This window comes from Lepus europaeus, chromosome 6, assembly GCF_033115175.1.
Source record: "Lepus europaeus isolate LE1 chromosome 6, mLepTim1.pri, whole genome shotgun sequence".
Classification (NCBI taxonomy): Eukaryota; Metazoa; Chordata; class Mammalia; order Lagomorpha; family Leporidae; genus Lepus; species Lepus europaeus.
In genome coordinates this window covers 102111364-102136471 of record NC_084832.1, presented here as the reverse complement: position 1 = coordinate 102136471, position 25108 = coordinate 102111364, and the positions used below count along the sequence as shown (strand labels likewise).

Below are 25108 nucleotides of genomic sequence, written 5' to 3'. Positions count from 1 at the left end.
CTGGGACTGGACCAGGCTGAAGCCAGGAAGTTCTAAGTCTTACATGTGGGTGTAGGGGTCCAAGCAGTTGGGTATCTTCTGCTGCTTTCCCAGGCCATTAGCAGAGAGCTGGATTGGTAAAGGAGCAACCAGGACACAAACTGGCACCCATGTGGGATGCCGGTACTGCAGGCAGAGCCTTAACCTGCTGTGCCACAGTGCTGGTCCCCTTTTTTAATTTTGAAGATTTATTGAGTTGAAAAGCAGAGTGACAGAGAGACCTTGCATGGGCTGGTTCACTTCCCAAATGGCTGTAACTGTTAGGAAAGCCAGGAGCCAAGTACTCCATCCGGGTCTCCCACGTGGGCAGCAGGGGCCCAAGCACTTGGGCCATCCACCGCTGCCTTCCCAGGCACGTTAGCAGGGAGCTGGATGGGATGCACAGTAGCTGGTACTGAACCAGGCTTTGCTGCGGGATGTAGACATCCCAAACTGTAGCTAACCCTCAGTGCCACTGTGCTAGGCTGCAAGAATGGTGTCTGTGTTTTTAAATGATTGGAAAGAAATCAAAAGGAGTATGACATTTGTGGCCCATGAAAATGATATAATGTTCAGGGTTCCGTGTCCATCAATGGAGCGGCCACAGTTGCTTGTGTACACATTTCCTGTGGCTGCTTCTGTGCTACCAGGGCAGAGCTGAGTAATTGCAAGAGAGACCACAGATGGCCCGGAAAAGCCTCAAATATTGATTTTAAGTCCCTCTACAGAAAAGGTTTGCTGCTTCATTTTCTGTTGCTGTAACCGTGCTGGAGACTGGGTGTTTTATACACACACAAAAAAGACATTTATTTAGCTCATGGTTCTCTTGTAAAATTTTCTTTATTTATTTGAGAGACAGCGCATGGGTGTTGCTATCCACTGGTTCACTCCCCCACACTTCCACAGTGGCTGCGACTGGGCCAGGCCAAAGCTCTAAGCTGGAACTCGATCCAGGTTTCCCCTGTGGGTGGCAGGAACCCAATCACTTTCGACATCACTGCTGCCACCCAGCGTCTGCATTAGTAGGAAACTGGAGGCTGGAGCCGGAGCTGGGACTCAAACCCACCCATGTGGGACTCAGGCAGCCTAACCACTGGGTAAGGACCTGCTCGTAGCTCATGGTTCTGGAGGTTGGAAGGCTTCAGATTCTGCACCTGCATTGGGCAAGGGCCTCGTGTCACACCCCAACATGGTGGCTGGTGTCGAATGGTGGGAGCATGTGTGAGTGTGGCGAGCAGGTGCCGCTGGAAAAAAAGAGGGGGCTGAACTCCTGGCAGAGCTGACCTAGTCCTGGGGGAGAACCCCTTCATGGGGGTAGAACCCTCATGACCCCAAACACTTTGTAAAGGCCCCTAATACCTCTCAATATGGTTGCATCAGGGACCAAACTGTAATGTGAGCTTTGTTGGGGATAAATCCTGCTCAGCCCCTAGCAGGGGCCTTCTGGGATGGATGGTCATCAAAGACCTCTCTGTTAAGGTCTGGGGCAGGGGCCTCCCGAGCAATCACAGGGGTGCTGAGCTGGGAAATGATTCCATACATCTGAGGGGCTGGCGTTGTGCAGCCCCCGGCATCCCACACTGGAGTGCTTGTTAGAGAGTCTGGCTGCTCCACTTCTAACCCTGCTCCCTGCTGGTGCACCTGGGAAGGCAGCAGAAGATGGCCCAGTACTTGGGCCCCTGCCACCCATGTGGGAGAACCAAATGGAGTTCCAAGCTCCTGCCTTCTGCCTGGCCCAACCTTGGCCATTGTACCCATGTGGGGAGTGAACCAGCAGATGGAAAATTTCTCTCTCTCTCTCTCTTCCCTCTCTCTCTCTCTCTGTCTCTCTCTCTCTCTCTCTCTCTCTCTCTCTCTCTGTGTGTGTGTGTGTGTATCTGTCTGTCTGTCTCTCTCTCTGCCTTTCAAATAAATAAATTTCAAAAAATATTCTAGTGGGCTCCTGGAGGTGTATACTGTCATTGCCTGGAGGTAGCATCTTCATTGACCTGAGGATGGGAGTGACCCTGGGCAGGCGGTTGGTTCTTCTCCCACCTCTGCCCCAGCTGTTTTTCTCTGTTCCTTTGGGTTTTTGTTGTGCACATTCCAGCCTTTCTTTGGGTGCCTGGTAATCCCTGCTTGTCTGCTTATAGGGAGGGACTTCAAAAAGTCCATGGAAAACAGAATTCAAAGGTAAATTTATCTTTGTATGAAAATGTTTGAAATCTTGCATAAAAGTCCTTAAGAGGGGGCCCTAAAAGCCAATGGGAGCTGCAGGCCAATGCCGCCCACCCCCCATATCAGAGGGCCTGGTTCGAGTCCCGGTTACTCTGCTTTGGATCCAGCTCCCTGCTAATGCATTTGGGAAGATAGCAGAGGATGGCTCAATACCTGGACCCCGCCACCTACGTGGCTGACCCAGATGGAATTCCCGACTCCTGACTTTGGCCTGGCCCAGCCCGGTTTGTTGCAGGCATTTAGGGAGTGAACCAGCAGATGAGATAATCTCTCTGTCACTCTGCCTTTCAAATAAATCTTTCTAAAAAATAAATAGGGGCAGGCATTGTGGTATAGCTGGTAAAGCCGCTGCCTGTGACACCCGCATCCTATATGGGCGTCGATTCCTACCCCACTTCCAATCCAGCTCCTTGCTAATGGCATAGAAAAGCAGCAGATGATGGTCCATGTACCTGGGCCCCTGCCACCCACCTGGGAGATCTGAAAGAAGCTCCTGGCTCTAGGATCTTGCTTCATCCTGGCCCAGCACCGCCCATTGTGGTGATCTGCGTAGTGAACTGATAGATGGAAGATCTCTCTTTGTCTCTCCCTCTCTATATCTGACTTTCAAAATAAATAAATAAATATATATATATATTTATTTGAGAGGCAGAGTTACAGACAGAGAGAGGGAGAGACGGAAAGGTCTTCCATCTGCTGGTTCACTCCTCAAATGGCCGTAATGGCCAGAGTTGAGCTGATCCAAAGACAGGAGCTAGGAGCTTCTGATCTCCCACATGGGTGCAGGGGCCCAAGCACTTGGACCATCTTCTACTGCTTTCCCAGGCCATAAGCAGAGAGCTGGGTCAGAAGAGGAACAGCCGGAACACGAACCGGCACCCGTATGGGATGCCGGCATTGCAGGTGGAGGCTTAGCTTACTACACCACAGAGCTGGCCCAAAATAAATATTAAAAAAATAGTGAGGGCTAGTGTTGGCACAGTTGGTTAAGCTGCCATCTGCAATGTTGGCATCACCATATGGGCACTGGTTCGAGTTCCAGCTCTCTGCTAATGGGCCTGGGAAAGCAGCAGAAGATGGCCCAAGTCCTTGGGGACCTGTGCCCATGTGGGAGACCCAGAGGGAGTTACAGGCTCCTGGCTTCAGTTTGGCTGAGCCTCAGCCGTTGCAGACATCTAGGGAGTGAACCAGTGGATGGAAGATCTCTCTGCAACTCTGCCTTCCAAATAAATAAATAAATACAATATTTGAAAGTAAATAAAAGATGCCAGCATTGTGGCGTAGCAGGTTAAGCTACTGCCTGCAGTGCTGGCATCCCCATATGGGTACTTGCTCAAGTCTTGGCTGCTCCGCTTCTGATTCAACTGGCTGTTCATGCACCTGGGAAGGCAAAAGGTAATGGCCCAAGTGCTTGGACCCTTGCCACCCACGTGGGAGACCTGGATGGGGTTCCAGGCTCCTGGCCTCACCCTGGCCCAGCCCCAGCCCCTGCCACTGGGAGGCAACCAGTGGAAGGAAGAGCTCTCTCTCTCCCCCTCCCTCCCTCCCTCCTTCCCTCTTTTCTTTTGCTGTAACTCTGCCTTCCAAGTAAATAAAACAAATCTTTAGCGTAAATAAGTAAAAGCAATGGGAGGAAGGTGCTGGAAGCTGGGCTGCACGCTGGCCCCCTGGTGAGCTTGTTTTGGGAGTGGGTTTCTGTAGGGAGTGCCCTCCCTGGATTCCAGGGAAAGGGCTCCCCATTCCTTGCTTGGGGGAGCTTTTGGGGAGCCAGTACTCTGCGAAGCAATAGAAAAGTGCTGTGGGCATCTCAACGCTCAGTAGGTGGGCCTTCACCAACCCTCTCCTGTTAGCTGCTCCTGGTGTCCCCCCACCGGGCACTCTGTGCCCTCTCCCTTGGAGAGACCCCCCTCCACCGGCCTGGGCTGGGAGGGGGTGGCCCCAGGGCACGGAGGCAAGGTGAGCATGCGGAAACCTGGCTCTTCCTGACTCAGTTGGGGCAACCTTCCCGTGTGAGCCCTGAGGTTCCCTCCTTTTCCTCAGACACCTTGTGACACCAGTTCTTGACTTTGCTGAGATGAGTCACCTTTTTGGCTTTTGCTGGGTCAGGATTCAGCTAAGTTTGTTTTTGTTTTTAGAGTTATTGTATTTATTTGAAAGGCAGAGTGAGAGAGAGGGAGACACACACACACACACAAACACACAGAGTTTGTGTTCACCAGTTCACTCCCCAAGTGGCCAAAATGGCCAGGGCTGGACCAGGCTGAAACCAGGACCCTGCACTCTATCTGGGTCTCCCATGTGAATGCAGGGGCCTAAGTGCCTGGGTCATCTTCATTGCCTTCCCAGGTGCAATAGCAGGGAGCTGAATTGGAAGTAGAGCCACCGAGACTGGAACCAGCTCTGTTACGGGGTGCCCATGTCGTAGGTGCTGGGTTAACCCGCTGCACCACAACCTTGGCCCTTCAACTGAGTTTTTGTGACTGTCTTCTGTTTTCTTTGTCCTGTGGGATTTCATCTTGGGGTGTGGGAGTGAGGAATTTAACTGCAGGGACCAGTGGCACAGTGGGTTAGGCACTGCATACAGCACCAGCATCTCATATCAGAGCGCCCATTCCAGTCCTGGCTGTCCCACTTCCGATCCAGCTTCCTGCTAATGCACTTGGGAAAGCAGCAGAAGATGGCCCTTTTAGCACCTGGGCTCTCGGCCGGTGCCATGGCTCACTAGGCTAATCCTCTGCCAGTACCCCAGGTTCTAGTGCCAGTTGGGGCGCCGGATTCTGTCGCGGTTGCTCCTCTTCTAGTCCAGCTCTCTGCTGTGGCCCGGGAAGACAGTGGAGGATGGCCCAAGTGCTTGGGGCCCTGCACCTGTGTGGGAGACCAGGAGGAAGCACCTGGCTCCTGGCTTCAGATTGGCGCAGCATGCCGGCCGTAGCAGCCATTTTTTGGGGGGTGAACCAATGGAAGGAAGACCTTTCTCTCTGTTTCTCTCTCACTGTCTAACTCTGCCTGTCAAAAAAAAAAAAAAAAAAAAAAAAAGAAAGAAAGAAAGAAAGAAAGAAAAAGAAAAATGCGGGAGACCCAGTTGGAGCATCTGGCTCCTGGCTTTGGCCTGGCTCAGACTTGGTTCCAGTCAATTTAGATAGATGGGAAAGGCCTGGGAAGGAGCAAGTTTGTGGATGGAGATCAACATGAAGGCTGAGCTATCTGTCACACACTCAAGTGGACAGGTCACACAGCAGCTGCACTTAGGGCTCTGGATGGAAAGGGAGAGGTCCCAGTTGGAGTCGGGATTCACTGGCACCCAGACTGGTATTTAGATTCCTGGGATCTGGTGCCATTACTTAGGAGGAGAGTATGGATGCAGATGAGCTGGATGCAGGCCGAACAGCAGGGCGGGAAAGTGCAGGCTCTGCCTGATGCTGCTAGGAGACTTGGCAGCTGGCTCCAGGACGTCCCAGCGAGTACGGGCATCGAGGAGAAAATGTTTTGCAGCAATCAACGCACCCTCACCTTTTGCATACCACACTTGTATTTCTGTGGGGGTGCTGGGAGCTCCAGGAGAGTGTAGAGAATAAAGGGAAGTCCGAATTAGACAGTTGCGATGTCGGAGGGAGCAGGAGTTTGCCAGCTGGCACGCGAGCCGTCCCCTGCTAGCAGTAATCGGGTCGTCATCAGATGGCGCAGTCACAAGTCTGCTGAGTGTCTTGTGACCGTGGAGCTCTGTTTTCTTGGTATCAAAGGGATCTGCTTCTCTTCGCAGCTCCTTTCCCTGGAGGCCAGGCCGAGAACTTCTGAAGTCTGGCACGGGTCTCTCAGCCTGCTTTTCCTCCAGCTACTTTGCTGACTTCTTTCCAATCTATTTCTCGAAATCCCTACCACTTCTGACGCAAACCCTTTGTGGCTGGTGCGTGCCAACGACCATTCTGCCTTGATTGGAGAGAAGCGGACTTCTGATGTTAAGCTGCTTATTAAGGCTTTGCGCCTTCTAACAGCAAGCATAAGTGAGTAACCTGCTGCAAGTCATAGCCAGGAAGCTGGGCGCTGGAGCCTGCCTGTGGCTTCTAAGAGCACATGCTGCCTCCCCAACAGAAAACCAAGAGCCCCAGGAAACACCGTCCTTCCCATCCCACCTGTGGCCTCTTTAATCCCCCTGACCCACCCCAGACCGCCCTGGAGGCACATGAAAGCAAGCCTCAAATGCCTGTTCCGGGGACGCCGGGCCCCTCCCCAGATAGAATCAGCCCACTTGCTCTTTTGCTTCATCTCGCTGGGTCTGGGATTCCTGGCTGTAGTCCCTGGCTTTGATATTTGCTTCTGCTCTCTGCCTTGGCAACTGATCGCATTCCCCTTGTGGCTTCTTGGGCGTCCGGATTTTGTTTGTTGGCCCTCTGCTTTGTTCCCTCCTCTGATTTTATGTCCTCCGCTGGCCTTAGGCAAGGAGCAGTCTCTCTGGTCTGGACTCTGTGTGGTCCCATGGCCAGGCTGGAGCTGGAAGGGGCACCAGATCCTGCCTTCGACCGCCTGTGAGGATGTGCGTGCACCAAAGAGATGAAGCGAGGCACTCACCGCTGTTTGGACCCCACTGTGGAATCCTGCAAGGGCTGGCTCCAGTGCCCAGAGCCTGAACAGGCCTCATGCATCCCATAAACACCTACTGAGCACTATTGTGTCTGGCATGGTTCTAGCTTCTGGAATGTGCCAGGGGATAAAACGAAGGCCCCTGCCCTCAGCAGCTTGTATTGTAGGGGAGGGCGTCACACACAACATGAATAAAATCAGGTCAGCCTTCTGTTTTATTCAGCTGGCCTTGGACCTTGGACCTGACCCCTGTGATGGAGAATAAGGCCACACACACTAGATCAGCAGAGGGAGGACGAGAGTCAAGAACGTGGGGCTCAGTGGCCCCACCAGAGCTTCCTTAAATCAGAGCCCGGCTGCCCGAGGAGAGAGGAAGCAAGAGAGTGCACTGACCCAGCTCGTTAATGGGGGTGATGGGAAAGAGGCCCTGGATGGTGCCCACGTGTGAAGACCACACTGCATGGGCTTCCGAGGGAGGACTGCACACCAGGCCCTGCACACCAGGCGACTGCCATGCGCATCACAGTTTGAGAAGCAATAGGATTGAACATTTGTAAAAAATTTATATATTTATATATATCTTTTAAAAAGATTTATTTATCTATTTGAAAGACGGAGTTATAAAGAGGCAGAGGCAGAAAGAGAGAGAGGGGTCTTCCATCCGCTGACTCATTCCCCAATGGCCACAACAGCCAGCACTGAGCCAGGCTGAAGCTGCGTCTTGCCTTTGGGTCATCTTCAACTGCTTTTCCCAGTCGAGTAGCAGGAAACTAAAGCGGAAATGGAGCAGCCAGGACTTGAACGGGCACCCGCATGGGGCACTGGCATCACGGCACCAACCCCTAACACAGACTTTCTGAGCAGGTGCAGAGCAAAGCTCCACTCCCAGGCCGTGCTCAGTCCTATGAATTGCTCCCTTCTGCAGATGGAGCAGAGGGGGCGTGGGTTGAGACACATGGACTAGGCGGCTTCAAAGAGTCTCTGCAACACACACACACACACACACAGAGCTCCCATCCACTGGTTCACTCCCCAAAAGCCCCCAACAACCAGGCAGAAATTGGGAGCTGAGAATTCATTCCATGTCTACCATGGAATCTTTATTTGTTATTTATTTATTTATTTAAAAGGCTTAGTGTCAGAGAAAGAGGGAAAGACAGAGAGAGATCTTCCATCTGCTGGTTCACTCCCCAGATGGCTGCAATGGTCACAGCTGGCCAAGGCTGAAGCCAGGAGCCCAGAACTCCCTCCAGGTCTCCCATGTGGGTGGCAGAGGCCCAAGTGCTTGGCCAGTCCTCCCCTGCTTTCCCAGGCGCGTTATCAGGAAGGTGGATCAGAAGCCGAGTAACTAGTCACCTAGCATATGGATATCCTCAGTGATACCTTGACCTCCCGAACCACAGAGCCCACTACCACCACTGAATTTTTAAGGTCTGAATGGAATTTTAGGCATGAAAAAAAGTGTATTTTCCTAGCTTTTTCTACTTATTGAAGTTGTAAATTTTAAAGACTAGTTTGTTACACTCAGTATACACATCCCGTTACTCAGCCCGCAGAACGAATGTGAGCTCTCCTTCAGTTGCTCTTTGCTGCGTGCTCAGTGAGCTTACACATTCTCTAAACAGTTCATATCACTTACAAGCTTGATTAATTACATTAGCTTAGGCTGTTTCAACTGTGATTAAGCACTTCAAACATCTAACATCTGTCTAGGGCAGAGTTAGGAATCTAACAAAATCTTAGACACTAAGCATTTAACTCAAGATTTTAAATATTAATCACAAAGTGTAAGTCTCAGTTTATACATCTAATTCGATTTCCTTAAGTGTTTGGCCACCAAACTTCATCTAAATACTAAGTTAATATTCCTTGTCTTGCCGGCGCCGTGGCTTAACAGGCTAATCCTCTGCCTTGCAGTGTCGGCACACCGGGTTCTAGTCCCGGTTGGGGCGCCGGATTCTATCCCGCTTGCCCCTCTTCCGGGCCAGCTCTCTGCTATGGCCCAGGAAGGCAGTAGAGGATGGCCCAAGTCCTTGGGCCCTGCACCCACATGGGAGACCAGGAGAAGCACCTGGCTCCTGGCTTTGGATCAGCGAGATGCGCTGGCCGCAGCGGCCATTGGAGGGTGAACCAATGGCAAAAAAAGGAAGACCTTTCTCTCTGTCTCTCTCTCTCACTATCCACTCTGCCTGTCCAAAAAAAAAAAAAAAAAAAAAAAAAAAATTCCTTGTCTAATGTGACAGGCTGCTATATTTCTCAGTACCTTGGAAAGTAGATTGGGGCTGGCATTTGGTGCAGCATCTTGAATGCTACTTGGGACACCCACATGCTGTATCTTACGTGCCTGCGTTGACTCTTGGCTGCTCCACTTCCAATCCAGCTTCCTGTTAATGAGCACACTGGGAGGCCAACCATGAGGGAGACCCAGATTGAATTTCTGGCCCAGCCCTGGCTGTTGTGAGCATTTAGGGGATGAAGCAGCAGATGGAAGATGTTTGTCTGTCTGTTTCTTTTTCTCCACCTTTCATATAAAATTTGATAATAAAATATATGAGAATGTGTGCCTAGGTTATCTACAAATTCTCTGTCATTGTACACAGGGGACTTGAGCATCCACAGATTGGATGTGTGAGGTGGCAGGGGTGGTGGTAGGGGAGAGGCGGAGGTCCTGGAACCAACCCCCATGGACACTGAGGGAGGACTGTACAAATGAGTGCATCTTTCATCCCTGCTGCCTCTTAAATCCACTGCCTGGTAGAAGGACAAGAAGTTCACAGCTTAGGTATTGACCAAGCCTTGGCTGTGGTTTGAGCATGGTTTGAACTGTGAACATTTTGGGGAAGTCACATAGACTTCTTTTTAATGTAACCCATATCCAATATATCACCAACTAAGGCTTTCCACGATCCTCAGATCGTCAAAGTACTGTTTTTTCTTGACTGTGTCCCTTTTCCTTTTTTTTTTTCTTTTTATTTTTAAAGATTTATTTATTTATTTGAAAGACAGAGTTACACAGAGAGAGGAGAGGCAGAGAGAGAGAGAGAGAGAGAGGTCTTCCATCCTCTGGTTCACTCCTCAATTGGCCACAATGGCCAGAGCTGCCCTGATCCGAAGCCAGGAGCCAGGAGCTTCTTCTGGGTCTCCCACCTGGGTGCAGGGATCCAAGGACTTGGGCCATCTTCTACTGCTATCCCAGGCCATAGCTGAGAGCTGGATCGGAAGTGGAGCAGCCGGGTCTCGAACCGCCGCCCATATGGGATGCCGGCACTTCAGGCCAGGGCATTAACCACCCTGCACCACAGCCCCGACCCCTCCATTTTTTCTTTTAAGATTTATTTATTTATTTAAAAGTCAGAGTTACAGAGACACAGAGACAAGAGAGACAGAGAGAGAGAGACAGAGAGTTCTGTGAGAGAGTGCTGGTTCATTCTCTAGATGGCTGCAATGGCCAGGGCTGGGTCAGGCTGAAGCTAGGAGTTCCATCTGGGTCTCCCATGTGAGTGCAGGGGCCCACAGACTTGGGCCATCTTCCACTGCTTTCCCAGGCCATTAGCAAGGAGCTGGATCAGAAGTGGAGCAGCCAGACACAAACCAGCATCCGTATGCATAGGCGGCGGCTTTACCTGCTATGCCACGGTGCCAGCCCCGTCCCTTTTCAACACTACCACAGACATCTTCGGAAACCAACAGGCAGCCAGCATCAGTTAGCAGATTTAGGTCTACTTTGATTTCTTCTTGGACCTGGGCATGGAGCTAGCTGCTCTCCAGGGAGCCCTGGTTTCTTTAAGTAGCGATGTTATCAGGGACCCATGTCTGGGTGTGCGTGGTGTGAATCACATTATCCACATGAGAAATTGTGAAGCAAGCAACCTCTGCTTCCAAGCGCTTCTCATGCCCTCCCGTGAGACAGCCGGAGAATGAGTGCACATCGCTGCGTCCAATTTAACTCCAGCTCTACTACTTCAAAAAATAATTTTCTACTATAAAAGGTTTGCATTTTGCTCCCCTCTAACTGCTAGCTTCCTGACTTTTATTCTCTCCTTATAGCTAGCAATCGCTTCTTCTTGCATAAAAACAACTTTAAGATATATAAGGACTTCAAAAAATTCATGGAAAACGGAAATGAAAGATGAGCCTGAGTGCCTCGGTTTGATTCCTGGCTCCGACTTCTGACTCCAGCTCCCTGCTGATGCACACCAGGGAGGCAGTGGTGTGGTGATGGCTCAAGGACTTGGACCCCTGCCACTCACATGGCAGGCCTGGATGGGTTCTCAGCTCCTGACTGTGGCCCTGGTCCAGCCCCATTTGTTGCAGATAATTGGAGAGTGAACCAGCATGTAGGTGCTCTCTCATTCTCTGCCTTTCAAGTAATTAAAGCAGACAGTTGAGAGTTTATTTTGCTGCAAAAAAAAAGGTGAAATCCATTCATAGATTTTCTTATAATATGTGTTTCCCATGACCTTTGTGAAGACTTCACCACATATACATGAATTTCAAAATTTTTTGTATGAAAATAAACTTGTTGGGTTGGGCACTGTGGCATAGTGGGCAAAGCCACTGCCTATGATGCTGGCATCCCATAAGGGTGCTGGTTCTGGTCCTGGATGCTCCACTTCCCATCCAGCTTCCAGCGATTGCACCTGGGAAAGCAGCAGAGGATGGACCAAGTACTTGAACCCCTGCACCCACGTGGGAGATCAAGATGAGGTTCCTGGCTCCTGGCCCAGCCCTGGCCATTGTGGCCATTTGGAAAGTGGACCAAAGGATGGAAAATCTCTCTCTCTCTCTCTCTGCTTCTGCCTCCGCCTCTCTCTCTGTAACTCTGCCTCTCAAATAAATAAATAAATCAGAAAAGAAACTTGTCTTTAAATTCCATTTTCCACAAGCTTTTTGAAGTCCCTTTATACTAGGCTCCATATGTTTTAACTGTAATAATAAGAACGAATGTTTCTGTGTCCCAAATAAAGATATATTTACACAGATCCCAGCCACCGCGGCCAAGGTTACAAACGTGCTTTCTTCACTTGTCTAGTCCTTGAGTGTCTTATCAGCCATCATCCTCTGGTCATTTTATTGACAGTAGCACGATTTTGTTTCACCCAAGTCTACTGCATTCCCTAGGCTGTGATTGGAATTTCAGAGTGGCAGCCTTGGCTGTCTCCTCTCTCCTGGTACAATCTTGGCCATCAGAGCATCCTCTGCATTTTCAAATGGAGATATTATTTTGTTTCTCTCTGTTATCTTCAGGACTCCACTCAGACTAGTGTCTGTGTATGTACCTCAACCATCTGTTCTTTAAAGAGACCAGGCTTGGAGCTGGCATTGTTGTGTAGCTAGTTAAGCTGCTGCCTGTGACCCTGACATCCCATATCGGTGCCTGTTGGAGTTTCAGCTTCTCCACTTCTGATTCAGTTCCCTGCTAATGTGCCTGGGGAAGCAGAGGAGGATGGCCCCAGTGCTTGGGCCTCTGCACCCATGTGGGAGATCCAGATGAGGCTCCTGGCTCCTGGCTTTGGCCTGGCCCAGCCCTGGCTGTTGTGACCATTTGGGGAGTGAACCAGTGAATGGAAGATCGATACCTTTCTCTCTCTCTCTCTCTCTAACTATGCCTTTCAAATAAGTAAATAAATCTTAAAAAAGAGATCACACTTTTGGAGGAAATATATTCAATTACATATGTAAATATATATATATAAAACAAAGTTTATCTGTTTGACATTCATATTTCTATAAGTGAGCAGATTTCTTTTTTCTAGTACATAGGGTGAAAAAAGCAGAAAGGCCAAATCTCCAACAGCCCGTACCAAAATCTAAGCGCCTCTCCCTGTCTCCCTCTGCAGAACCTTCATCCTCAGGGTTCAGCACTTCCTCGCCCTGAGCCTGCTGCCCCCTTCCCCACCTCCTGCCTCCGTCCACACTGCTCTCACAGGGTAGCCAGCAGATGCTCCATCTCCTCTCCTGTGGACCCCACAGAGCGCCCTTGACCTTGCACTCCCGGAGCTCACAGCTGTGCAGCGCCCTCCTCCTGCGGGCACGGGCACCTGTGACTGGCATCTCAGGAATGGCTAACGGCACCCTGTGACTCTGTGTTCCCTGACTCTCTCTTGCTAACAGGCTTGTTCTAGAGACTTGGTGACATAATCAGCACGCTCGGAAAGCCCGTGTGGCTAAGCACCGGAGACAGCCCCCAGCAGCCAGCCAGCAAGAAGCCAGGGCCCTCAGCCTGAGTGCACTTGGAAGCTGACTTTTTTTTTTTTTTTTTTTTTTTTTTAATGTCAGTGGAGCTCCAGAGCAGCTTGACCAACACCTTGGCGCAGCCTTGTGAGATCTGGAGCAGAGACCCCGGTGAAGCTGGGCTGGGGCTGACTCACAGAAGTGGTGAGATGCTGACCCTGTGTTGTTTTATGCCCCCAAGTCTGTGCTGATTTGTTGGGCAGCCGTAGATAAGTAGTAGCCACCCAGACACGAGTCTTCGGTAGCCCTCCCACTTGTGCTGCGTTATTTTCTCCCACGCTGTAGTTCACAGGCTGGGAGGTAGGGTCACTGTCTTCACTTCCCATTCCTCTGCCATCAGTCCTCTGAGCCTCAGCCATACGGCAGTGCCACCCCCTTCCCCTGCCAAGAGCCTTAGTCATCGGCTGCTCTCATGGTGCCTTGAGCGAGCTCCCAGACACTTGGGTCATCTTCTGCTGCTTTCCCAGGTACATTAGCAGGGAGCTGGGTCAGAAGGAGAGCAGGTGAGAATGGAACAGGCACTCTGATATAGGATGATGGCGTTGTAGGTGATGGCTTAACCACAACGCCATGTCCCACCCACCGTCGGTCATCCTTGATGCCTTCTTGGCCCTGGTCCCCCACACCATTGCTGATCTGTGAATGTCACCGTGTGACTCTCTCTCAGGTCTATGCATACCGCTCCTTCTTTGCCACCACCACCCTAGATGAAGCTGACTTCATCTTGTGCCTACACCACTGTGAAAGCCTTGTACACCTGTCCCTCTAATCTGTTTTCTATATGATAGCCAAAGTGATGATCCCAAAAATGCAAATGTGATCATGTCATTTATTTGAAACACTTCACTGATAACTTACTTTCTCTCTCTTCTTTCTTTCTGGTTTATTTATTCTAAAGGCAGAGTTACAGAAAGAGCGAGAGAGAGAGTGAGACACAGAGAAATATCTTCTATCTGCTGGTTCACTCCCCAATGGCCTGGGCTAGGGCAGGTCAAAGTCAGGAGCCTGGAACTCCATCCTGATTTCTCATGTGGGTGGCAGAGTCCCAGGTACTTTTCCAGACACATTAGCAGGGAGCTGGATTGGAAGTAGAGCAGCTGGGACTCCAACTGGTGCTCCTATGAGATGCCAACATTGTAGGTGGTAGCTTAATCTGCTGTGCCACAACACCAGCCCCACATTCACATTTTCTATCCTGTGACAAGTTCATGTTTAGGTTTAATGCTTTTAATTAGTCAGTCCTGGGGTCAGCGCTATGGTGCAGTAGGCTAAGCCTCTACCTTCGGGGCTGGCATCCCATATGGGTGCTGGTTCAAGTCTCGGCTGCTCCTCTTCTGATCCAGCTCTCTGCTTATGGTCTGGAAAGACAGTAGAAGATGGTCCAAGAACTTGGGCCCCTGCACCCACATGGGAGACCCGGAAGAAGTTCCTGGTTCCTGGCTTTGGTTCAGCCCAGCTCTGGCTGTTGGGGTCATTTGGGGAGTGAACCAGAGGATGAAAGACCTTTCTCTCTGTCTCTCCTTCTGTCTATTTGTAACTCTACCTCTTAAATAAGTAAGTAAGTAAATAAATAAAATCTTTAATTAGTCCTTTTATATGTGGCTTGGGGATACAGGACAGAATCGAAAGGACAATTTTCAACCATTGATTTGCCCTTGGTCAACATACAGGAATATTCCAGGATCAGTAAAGGAAGTTGACACAAATGTAGCTGATTCAGCGATTACACTGTTATATTTGTTGATTCCAACTAACCCAGCACATTCCTCAGTAGCTACCCACGTGTTCAGCTAGATGGTGGACGTGTCCAGGCACACAGGTACATCCTCAGGCAATCGCCCTGCATTTCTGAGAACTCTACATCAGGTGGACGAATGCCAGCAGTTTTGCTTTACCTAACAGCCTCTGTCTGTCTTGGCCTCTGTATTCTTTGTTTGTGCAGACAACCTGCTGACCACCAGCAATTCCAGACAGGAATCTGCGCTTCTTCAAGCAGGATCTGACCATGACCTTGTAAAAACCCAGGCAGCTCCAACCCCACACTTACTCCATCAGTGCCTGCTTCCTGCAGGTGCTAACTCATTGTGGGTCACACACATGCACACTTGCACACACCCACTTGTAGAACTCCTGGTATTCATTATGCTCCGTGCTTTTGATCAGTCGATATTTCTCATACTTGAGAACTTGGATCCAGCTCACTCTCACTCCCACCATCCATCTGAGGATAGCCAGGAGTCCCAAGGTCCTAATTTGGAAAACACACTAGTGTGATCCAGGGCTTGGCAAGCTATGGTCCAATGCCAGTTTTTGTAAGTTTTATTGGAACACATTGTCATTCACTTTTGTATGTCATTCACTTTTGTTATAATGTTTGTGTTCCAATGGCACAGTTGAGTAGTTGGGATGGAGCCTAAAGTTTTACGCTCTAGCTCTGTAAAAAATTTGCCCACTTGTAATGTAATCCACATTTTAAAATTATTTTAACAGCAATCAATAACAAGTCAAGTTGCCAGAGTTAGCAATTCAAATTTTGGCTTGAGGGCCAGCACTGTGGCACAGCAGGTTCAGCTGCCCCTTGCAACACTGGCCTCCCCTGAGCACCAGTTCAGGTCCTGGCTTCTCAGCTTCTGATTCAGCTTCCTGCTTATGCACCTAGGAAGGCAGCAGAGGATGGCCCACGTGCTTATGCCCCTGTTACCCATGTGGGAAGACCAGGATGGAGGTTGTGAGTCCTAGATTCGGCCTGGCCCAGCCCTGGCTATTTAGGCCATTTGGGGAGTGAGCCAGGAGATGTAAGATCTCTCTGTCTCTCCCTCTCTCCTTGTTAATCTGCCTTTCAAATAAACATTTATTTAAAAAAAAAAAGACACTTTGAGTGGCAGATGGAGTCTTCCATCTGCTGGTTCACTCCCCAAATGGCTGCAGAATCAGGAGCTTCTTCCAGGTCTCCCGTGTGGGTGCAGGGACCCAAGGACTTGGGCCATCTTCCACTGCTTTCCCAGACACATTTGCAGGGAGCTGGATTGGAAATGGAGTAGCTGAGTCTTGTACAGGAGCCCATATTGGATTCCAGCATCGCAGGTGGTGGCTTTACCCGCTACGCTACAATGCTGGCCCCTTAGACCAGGTCTTTTGCTGGCTATCTGACCTGGGAAAAGTGCTCTAAACCTCTGAGCCTCAGTTTCCTCATCTGTAAAATGGTATATAATGGGCTCGGCCCTGTGGCGTAGTGCGTAAAGCTGCCGCCTGCAGTGCTGGCATCCCATATGGGTGCAGATTCGAGTCCTGGCTGCTCCACTTCCAATCCAGCTCTCTTCTAAGGCCTGGGAAAGCAGTAGAAGATGGTCCAAGTCCTTGGGCCCCTGCACCTGTGTGGGAGACCCGGGAGAAGCTTCAGGCTCCTGGATTCGGATCGGTGCAGCTCCGGCCATTGCGGCCATTTGGGGAGTGAATCAGGGGATGCAAGACCTCTCTCTCTCTCTGCCTCTCTGTAACTCTGCCTTTCAAATAAACAAATATTTTTTTTTAAAAAATGGCATATAATGATAGTACCTACCTCATGGAGCTGTTATGAGGTTCGAGGAATTAAAACATGTGCAGTTACTAGAACTGTGCCCGGCACATAAAAACTTGGTAAATGCTAGCTGTTCCCTGCTTGAAATCTGTGGCTGAATCCAAATGTGGAGAAACCGGGCTGCCAGCAGTAACAACTCTCCCCACTAGGTGGCACAGTTCAGCAGGGACAGTCCGGGCGGGCGCTTTGCCCCGCTGTGGCTGGCTGGCTGGCTGGCTCTACATTTAATTTTTGCTTTTGAACATTTTTGATTTGATTCGGTGATTTCAAGGGAATAAACTGACACCTGATCTTCCGAAGTCCCTGGGGATCCAGAAATCCCTGGAGAGCTGCAATCCTGCTTTTGTTCTTAAAGTGGCATGCACTTCTTGTCCAAACCAGGATATTTTGACAGTGAAAAAAGACTGCTCACCACTCCAGGACAAGAGGAGTAAATGGGATGTGCCCCCAAGAACCTGGTGTCGTCACCTTGCCTGTATCTAAGGCTTCCCCTCTTTCTTGAAAGGGCAGGGAGGGACTGGCACTTGCAGAGTACCCACCGTGCATCAACTTTTTTTTTTTTTGCCCATCACCTTGGTCAGCCTGTGTGGGGAAACTGAGGCGGAGGGCGCTCCAGCCGTTGAGAGGCAGACCCAGGATTCGAACGGGCCTGTGCGGTTGCATCTATCTCCAGGTGCACGGCGGCCGTCACCGCCAAGCTGTGCCCCTGTGCTCCAGGCCTCTCTTCTGGAAACCGGGCAGGGTTGGCTGCGGGTGCTGAGGGCACCTGCCGCGGTGCCTGGAGGGACTGGGGAGCCTCTATGGGAGGAGGAGGGGTTCCCGACTTTGACGGTCGGGAAGCAGTGATTACAGGTCAAGTCTGACAGACAAGATCGCCCAGGACGCGAGCAGCGTCAGGCTGGAGGCACTCGGCGTCGAATCCTGTCCGGGCCTAGGGCAGCGCCCCCGGGCAGCGCCGGGCCGGCCTCTCGCCCTGCCGCCCGCGGTGCCCTCTACAAGCCTCGGCGGCCGCCAGCTCCCGGGAAGTGAGCGGCTCCAAGGGCCCGCCCCAAACACCGGGGAAGGCTGCTCAGGGGTGGCGCTGGGGAAGCCAGACCACTGGGGACGCCACAGGGAGAGCCGAGACCCCCGCCAGGCCGGCCCCGGAGCTGTGGGCGCCGGCTCCGGAGCGCGATCTACCAGGCCGCGACCTCCCCCTGCCCAGCCCAGGGGGCGCGGCCAGCGCTTTGGGGCCCCCGCGGCGGGGAGGGCAGGGGACCGAGGCTTCCTGAATCCCGAGAGGGCGCCCGTGCCCCGCGGGCCGCGTTCTGGCTTCTGGGGCTCCTTCCAATTCTGAGGCTGGGGATCCAGTCGGGGGGCGGGGGCGGCCCTCAGGCCCGCCAGGCCCCGCGTCCCCGCTGCCCAGTGGCCCGCTCACCCCTTTTCCACGCGCTCTTCCCTCTCCCCCGGCGCGGCCCCGCCGCTCCCGGGCAGGCCCCGCCCCCGCGGCCAGCCCCACCCCGCGGCGCCGCCGTTCCCGGGCAGGCCCCGCCCCCGCCGCCAGCCCCGGCCCCGCCCCCCGTTTCCGCTGGCGGCGGCGGCGGTGCCCGAAAGCGAGCGGAGCGGGGACCCCACGTTCCTGTGGGTGCGGTGAGTACTGCCCTCCTCGGGGTGGGGAGGGCGCGGGGCGGGGCTCCGGGGCGTGCAAAGTTGAGGGGCTCCGGCCGACCCCCGGTGGGCGCGGCGGTCCCCGACACGGTACCGAGAGCGGAGAGCGGCTGTGGACGCCGGGGTCGGGGCGCTCAGGGGGCGGGCGGCGGGCCGGGGGAGGGGCGGTGGGTGCGGGCCCGGCCAGTGGGAAGACCTTTCGGGAGTGGGGCTGCGGGAGAGTGGACGGCCGGAATCCAGGCGAGGGGCTGGGCAGTCTGTGGGATGAGGCAGAGGCCAGGGAGACCCGCGGAGCTGTCTAGGGTGTCTGTGTGTGTGGCCCAGTGTGGTCCCATAAAGGACCCCCAGAGAGGGCAGGGGGGCTTTTGAGCAGGGCTGGGCTACAGTCCCCCCGCCCCCCTTCGACCCCATCCGGGGACCGCCACTGGCTAATGAGCATTCGAGTGACAGGGCTTTGGCACGTTCCGAGGTCGGAGATGTAGCCCATCTGTGCCTTCAAGTGTGGGACTTTAAAAAACTTTCTTGTGGTTAAAAGGAAAAAAAAAGGGGGGGGGGGGCGGGGAGCCGGACGAGAAACTGGCTTGTTCTGAGAGTCGTATTTGTACATGTGGGTCTGGGAACTGGAGTCTTGGAGCTCCTCTCTCTCCCTGATAAAGGTAGGGGTCTCTTCTACATCTCTCCTGTGTGGGAGAGGCCTGTAGGGTGGGCATTTGAAGTGTTGAGGCGTTGTGGGGTCTCCTAAGCTGTTCAGCCACCTACCTGTCTCCATGCAGAGAAACAAAGTCATAACATGAGGATGCCTTTTCTGGGGGTGATGCAGGTGTTGCCTCCTCCAGAAAGTTTTCCTGGACTGGTGGAGAAAGCCAGGGACCCCTATTGTGATCCCTCTCTACCTGCCAGCCCCACTCCGCCCCTGATAACCAGCCCTGGGGAACGTGTTCCACCTGTGTGTTGTGCCGTGAGATGGGCAGTCAGCTTGCCGTTCTGCAGTGTTGGGGGGTGGGGTGGGGAGGAATTGTGCATAATTTCCAACAATGGACTGCACAAATCATTTATATTTAGCTGAGGAATGCAGCCAGAGAGAGAGAGAGAGGGTCACACCGGCTTCCTACCGCTGGCCTGGTCCTGGCCCGGCCCGTGCAGCTGGGCTGTGGATTGGGGATGAGTGCAGGAAGAGGACGGGGGGTGGGTCACACTTGAAGCGTGATTCAGTTCTGCTCTCCCTCATGGAAGACCTCTTCAGAAGACCCTGAACAGCTGAGAATGGGCCCGCACGGAGTGAGATGGTTTATTTCTTTTTGTCTGACTTAATCAGATTTTAATCATCTGGTAGGACTCTTTAAATTGACGAACAGATACTGAATATTAACAGTAAGTAATGTGTATAAAGTCATTTGCAGCTGGCCATATGCTGCATATAATTTGGTTTGATTAGTACGTATTCTTGTGAAGTGTACGTTACTTTGAATTGCCTTCTTATAGATGAGGAAAATGAGAATAAATATTCCCTCAGTGGTTACAAGATTCACAAAGTGCAATAAGCAAATTTGGCTCCATGGCTTGCTCCTGACCCCTCATCCCGAGTGTCTGCTGCTCCGGGTCTTAGCCCTGTTCCCACCTATGTGTGCAACCTTGGGCTATTACTGCCCTTTCCAACTCTCCATTTTGGAGGGACACTGGAATAAGATGTATCTAGAGGGACCGGCAGGTTAAGCCTCTGCCTGCCATGCTGGCATCCCACATGGGCACTAGTTCAAGACCTGGCTGCTCCACTTCCAATCCAGCTGCCTGCCAATGTGCCTGGGAAAGCAGTGGAAGATGGCCCAAGTCTTTGGGCCCCTGATTGATGTGGAAGACCTGGAAGAAGCTCTAGACTTGGCTTCAGCCTGGCCCAGCCCTGGCCATTGTGGACATTTGGGGAGTAAACCAGCGGATGGAAGATCTCTCTCCCTCCCTCCCCCCTTATCTCTCTACTATACTGCTTTTCAAATAAATAAAAAATAAAATCTTAAAAAACATAGATGTTTCTAGAATCTCTTCCAACAGTGGATAACTAAAAGTGTAAGATGAATGATAGCAGCAGCCAGTCAGTCCCTTAACAAATGTGCCTCATTTTAAAAGAAAGTTTAATTGTGAGAAAAAGTATAATGTAACATTTAGCATCTTTGACTTTTTTTTTTATTTGACAGATAGAGTTATAGACAGCGAGAGAGACAGAGAGAAAGGTCTTCCTTCTGTTGGTTCACTCCCCAAATGGCTGCTATGGCCGGTGCTGCACCGATCTGAAGCCAGGAGCCAGGTGCTTCCTCCTGGTCTCCCATGCGGGTGCAGGGTCCAAGCACTTGGGCCATCCTCCACTGCCTTCCTGGGCCACAGCAGAGAGCTGGACTGGAAGAGGAGCAACCGGGACAGAATCCAGCGCCCATATGGGATGCTGGCACCACAGGCGGAGGATTAGGCAAGTGAGCCATGGCGCCGGCCCCATCTGACATTTTTAAGTGTACAGTAGGATTAAGTATAGGAGGGTACCTCAAAAAGCTCGTGGAAAAATGGGATTAAAAGTATGAGTTTATTTTGGTGCAAAAATGTTTCCCTACGTGGAAAATGTGTAGTATGAAAAAGGTATATGGATTTCAAAAATTTTATTGCAGCCAGATGAATTCCCACCTTCAAGTCCATCTTCTGTGAATGTCTTGAAATACTTGCTTTCACGTGGCTGGGCCATAGATCTCAGAACTTTCCATCTTGCAAAACTGAAACCATAGGCATTAAACTGCAATTCCTGTCTCCCCCTCCTCCCAGCCTCTGGCAACCACAGTTCTTCACTCCGTGTAGTGTGCTTCATTAAGCACACAGTAGGAGCTTTATTCACTGCCGCTCTTCAGGAACTAATAAAGGAGAGTAGTAGAGAAGCAGCAGTGGGAAGCCCCGGGGCCTGAGCTGGCTGACTGGCGAGCCTTCCCCATCCCTGTGTGTGCCCCCAGTGCCAGCTGGTACTGATGCAGGAATGTGTGAGTAGGTAAGGCCTTGGGCAAGTGCCTTCACCTCCTGGGCCCCAGCTTCCTGCATGCAAGACAAGGCTGACAATACCAAGTTCTCAAGGCTGTGGGAAGGGCACTGAGATAATGTATGGGAAGCACATAGCTTAGGGCCTCATACACAGCAGGTGTGCAGTAAACGGTGGCTGTTATTTATAACCTAGCCAGGGATACTGGCCTGATCGGCTTGGAACAAGAGAGGACAAGACTTCTTTTCTTCTGCCGTGAAAGCCTGGGCCTGCTGTGTTGCCATCCCCACTGACTCAGACAGTGTGGATCTAATCCAGGTGCCTTAGCGTGGCACTGGGCAGCCTTCTCCAGCCCAGCCTGTCGGTCTAGCTTTATCTCCCACTCTTCTCCTTCCAGGAACCCTTGGTTCCAGCCGGACTCAACTCCCAAGCCTGCTGCGCTCATTCTTTCTTTGCCCCTTTGTTCATACTGTCCCCCCTTTCTGGAATGTTCTCCCCCTTTCCATTCTTCCTCAAGACCCTGCTCATGCTGGAACTCCGGTCACGAAAGCCTTCCCTGGCTGCCCACCACAGACGAGCCTCTTTTTCCTCGGAACTCCTATGGCATTTAAAAATTTCTTAGTTGAAGAGACAGAGTGAGAAATGCGGGAGTTGGGGGAAGAGAGACTCCCATCTGCTGGTTTACTCCCCAAATGCCTGCGATGGCTGAGGCTGGGCCAGGGCCAGGTCAAAGCTGAGAGCTGGGAACTCTGTCCAGGTCTCCTACATGGCTGGTAGGAGTCCAGTCACTGGAGCCATCATCACTGCCTCCCAGGGTCTGCGTTAGCAGGAAGCTGGCATTAGGAGCTGGAGCTGAGTACTGAATCCAGGTACTTCCACGTGGGGTGCAGGTATCTACAGCACCACGCCAAGTGCCCGCTCCTCCTGTGGTATTCTGTCTTCCTTCCTCCTGGCTTTTCCACACTGCCTTGGATGATTCTTTAGTGAATTCCACCAAGTGCCCTCTGTGTCACATATACATGGCTGTGTTAAGTTCTGATGATACATAAGAAAAAGTACAAGTGCTTGTCTTCATGGGGCTTATGTAGTCCAGTGACAGATCAGAAAGGGGGCTCACAAATGACAAAAGCACAAAGTGAGTGGCTTCTGCGAGCAGACCATTGTGTGGGTTCAAACGTGGATCAGGCACGCTGACCAGGGGGCGATGCTTTCTGCTGCAGCTGGGGAAGACGCCGCCCTCAGCAGAGGCAGGAAGGCTGTTCGAGGACGAGCCCTGGGAAAGTGCTGGGGTGTGTGCACAGGCCTGTTGGACTGATGTGGGGGTTGCGTATGGAAAAGCTGATGGAGAGAGGCTGGACAGGTGGACAGCGGCTGTATTGTGGGTGGCTTCAAATGTGCAGCCAAGGAATTCTGTCTATCCATGCATGCATTTAAGAGAAATTGAGTGCCCACCGGGTGCAGACACTGACCTGGGCTGGGGAGCCTACAGTCAGCCTGGGGATGGGGAAGGTTTAGAGCAGGGGCCACGAAGCAGGGCTGGGCTCAAGGAGAGTGCTTCTGGGGTCTGTGAAGAGGGGAATCATGGTGAGGACAGCGGCTGGGCAGCTGTGAGGCCTGGGGAAGAGGGAACAAATGACGTATGTTAGAACTAGCCCGAGAGCGTTTGGGAATTGGTTGGATGGGGCCAAGAGGGAAGGAAGAAGGGGTGGTTGGGAAAATGCGATGCTACTTGCTGTTTCCTGCGGGTGCCCTGGTTTCTCCAGCTAGACAGGCAGCAAGCCGCCCCAGGGTGTGCCTAGACCCTGAACTCACTGCTAAGAGGCACAGGGTAGGCACAGGGTGGATGCCTGAATGTTCTTTGGAAATGAGTCTTGCAGGTGTAGACTCCAAGCACGTACCCCCAGCAATATTCGCACACGGGCCTGGCTTTCTCCGGAGTCATATTTCCGTGGCACATCACATGTTTCCTCTATGTGTCCTCACACCCTGAGCTAATTGCCCTTTCAGCTTCTGCTGCAGCTTTATCTGTCGTTTGATGCCAGTTTCCCACTGAGTGTTTCTGCTCCACAAACGTAACTTTGCGTGGGGTAGCAATGAAAACAACAGAGTGGCCTGTTCCTAGCAGCCTGGCGTCCTGTATGTGACTCAAGCTCATTTCTCAGTGAAGTTTGGGCCACTTTTGAGTGGTCAAAATTGTAAATGTTAAATCTTCCGATGCCAAGCCTCTACCCAAGGGATGGCAAATATGTTGCATGGATACTGTTACTTTTTTAACTGCTCATGGCAGACATCACTAATCGATCACAGCTGTCAGCCCTGCTGGGCCAGGGCTTAGGTTCTGCTCATCATGCTTTAGGCACCCACCACCAGCTGAGTGGAACTGGCACAACAGCTGGCAGCTCTTTGCCATTTCTGGCTATCTCCATTTGCGGAACGAGCAGGTTCTCAGTGGGAGACTGCTGCCCAAAGGGTAGTCATCATTGCTGGACAAAATTCTCCCATGGGTGGCTGCATAGCAAAGTGATGAGCCCGCTTTTAATTTTTCTGCAGGAGTATCCTGGAACCTCTTCTTCCCCGTCAGCAGCCAAGGTGTTTGAAGACAGTTCAAAGAACACAGGTCGGTGGTTAGTCTGGGTTCATGGTGTGGTGTGGCCTCTGGAAGTCTGTGTGTTCTGAAATCTGGGGTCTTGCCCTTTAACTGTGGGTTGAGGAGGACGGACTAGGTTGCTGACATTTTCTAGATGGTTCTCTGCCTTCCCTTTTGACTTTGAACCTAGCTCTTTCCAGTGGGCTCTGGGGCCCTGGAGAGAACCACCCTGTGCCCAGCGTTTCTGATTGGCAGTGGACCCTGTGAGTTCTTAGTTTCTTTCTTGGCCACCCTGATTATGGGGGAGGAAGCCTAGGGAAGTAGGAGAGGCCTGTAGCTTCCTGCTTCCCGTGGCCTCCCGCTCAGCAGGCCAGACAGGGAGCAGTGGGAATCCTCGTGGGTCTCCATTCCTCATTGCGGGGCGGAGGTAGCAAGGCCCCTGGCCCTCAGCTTATCCTCATCTCCGTGCCTCCAGCCTCCTGCAGTCTTGCTGACGGCTGCTGCTTTGTTCCCAGCACTTGCCCAGGATGCCCCTGCTGAGCCAGAGCCTTCAGGAGCTGGGAGGCAGCAGGGTGTGCACTGTGCTGTGTGCACTGTTGCTGGTTCAGGTTCCCTGGGGGTGCTGCTTACAGACCTGGGCCTTTTTATGTTTTAATTTATGTGCATTTTATCCCGTGGCTTCTCCCTGCTGGGTGATTTGTAAATCTCTTACCTTCTGTGAACTCAGCCACGTGGTTGGTGGAGGAGGGAGGGGCGGCTGGGCTTCCAGCAGGGATCCTTTGGTGGCCTACAGTGACCCTGAGCCTCGAGTTGTCCTGCTATACTTTGTGCGGGACACTGAAGACGCCGGTGTCCATCCTGGTTGTCCTTATCGGCCCCAGTTCTTGACCCTTATGTATGTCCACAGTGGCTTTAATTTCGTTCTGTTAGACTGTGGTGTACGTCTCTTTTAGCCTGTACTACGGTGCCGTGCGGCAGCAATTGTGGGTTGTCTTGCGCAGCAACCCCGGCCGCGAGCCCCGGTCTCGAGTTGGGTGCAGCAGGGATTGCGGCCCAGGTGTTCCGAGTCGGCAGCACCTGCCCTTCCCCGTGTGGCAGACCTGCGGCCTGCTGGGCTTGGCCTCCGGGAGCCCTCTCCAGGCCCCTCCCCGAGCCTGCTGGCGGCAGGAATGCGTGCGCTCCCGTTTTAAGTCTCCCTCCCGCCTCCTCGGGCCTGCAGGGGTGTCTGCTTTCAGTCTCGCAG

General features: G+C 52.2%; 1 protein-coding gene across 2 annotated transcripts in view; it reads left to right on the top strand.

Moving 5' to 3' along the window:
- Nucleotides 1-18179: 18179 nt before the first annotated feature.
- Nucleotides 18180-25108, top strand: part of TSPAN9 (tetraspanin 9) — a 193414-nt gene continuing 186485 nt past the window's right edge. The window contains exons 1-2 of one of the 2 annotated variants that reach the window (XM_062194801.1): nucleotides 18180-18253; nucleotides 23829-23895. The gene's annotated coding sequence lies outside the window, so the exon portion shown is untranslated. The remainder of the gene's footprint in view (nucleotides 18254-23828; nucleotides 23896-25108) is intronic. The other variant, XM_062194802.1, reaches the window with a different exon arrangement.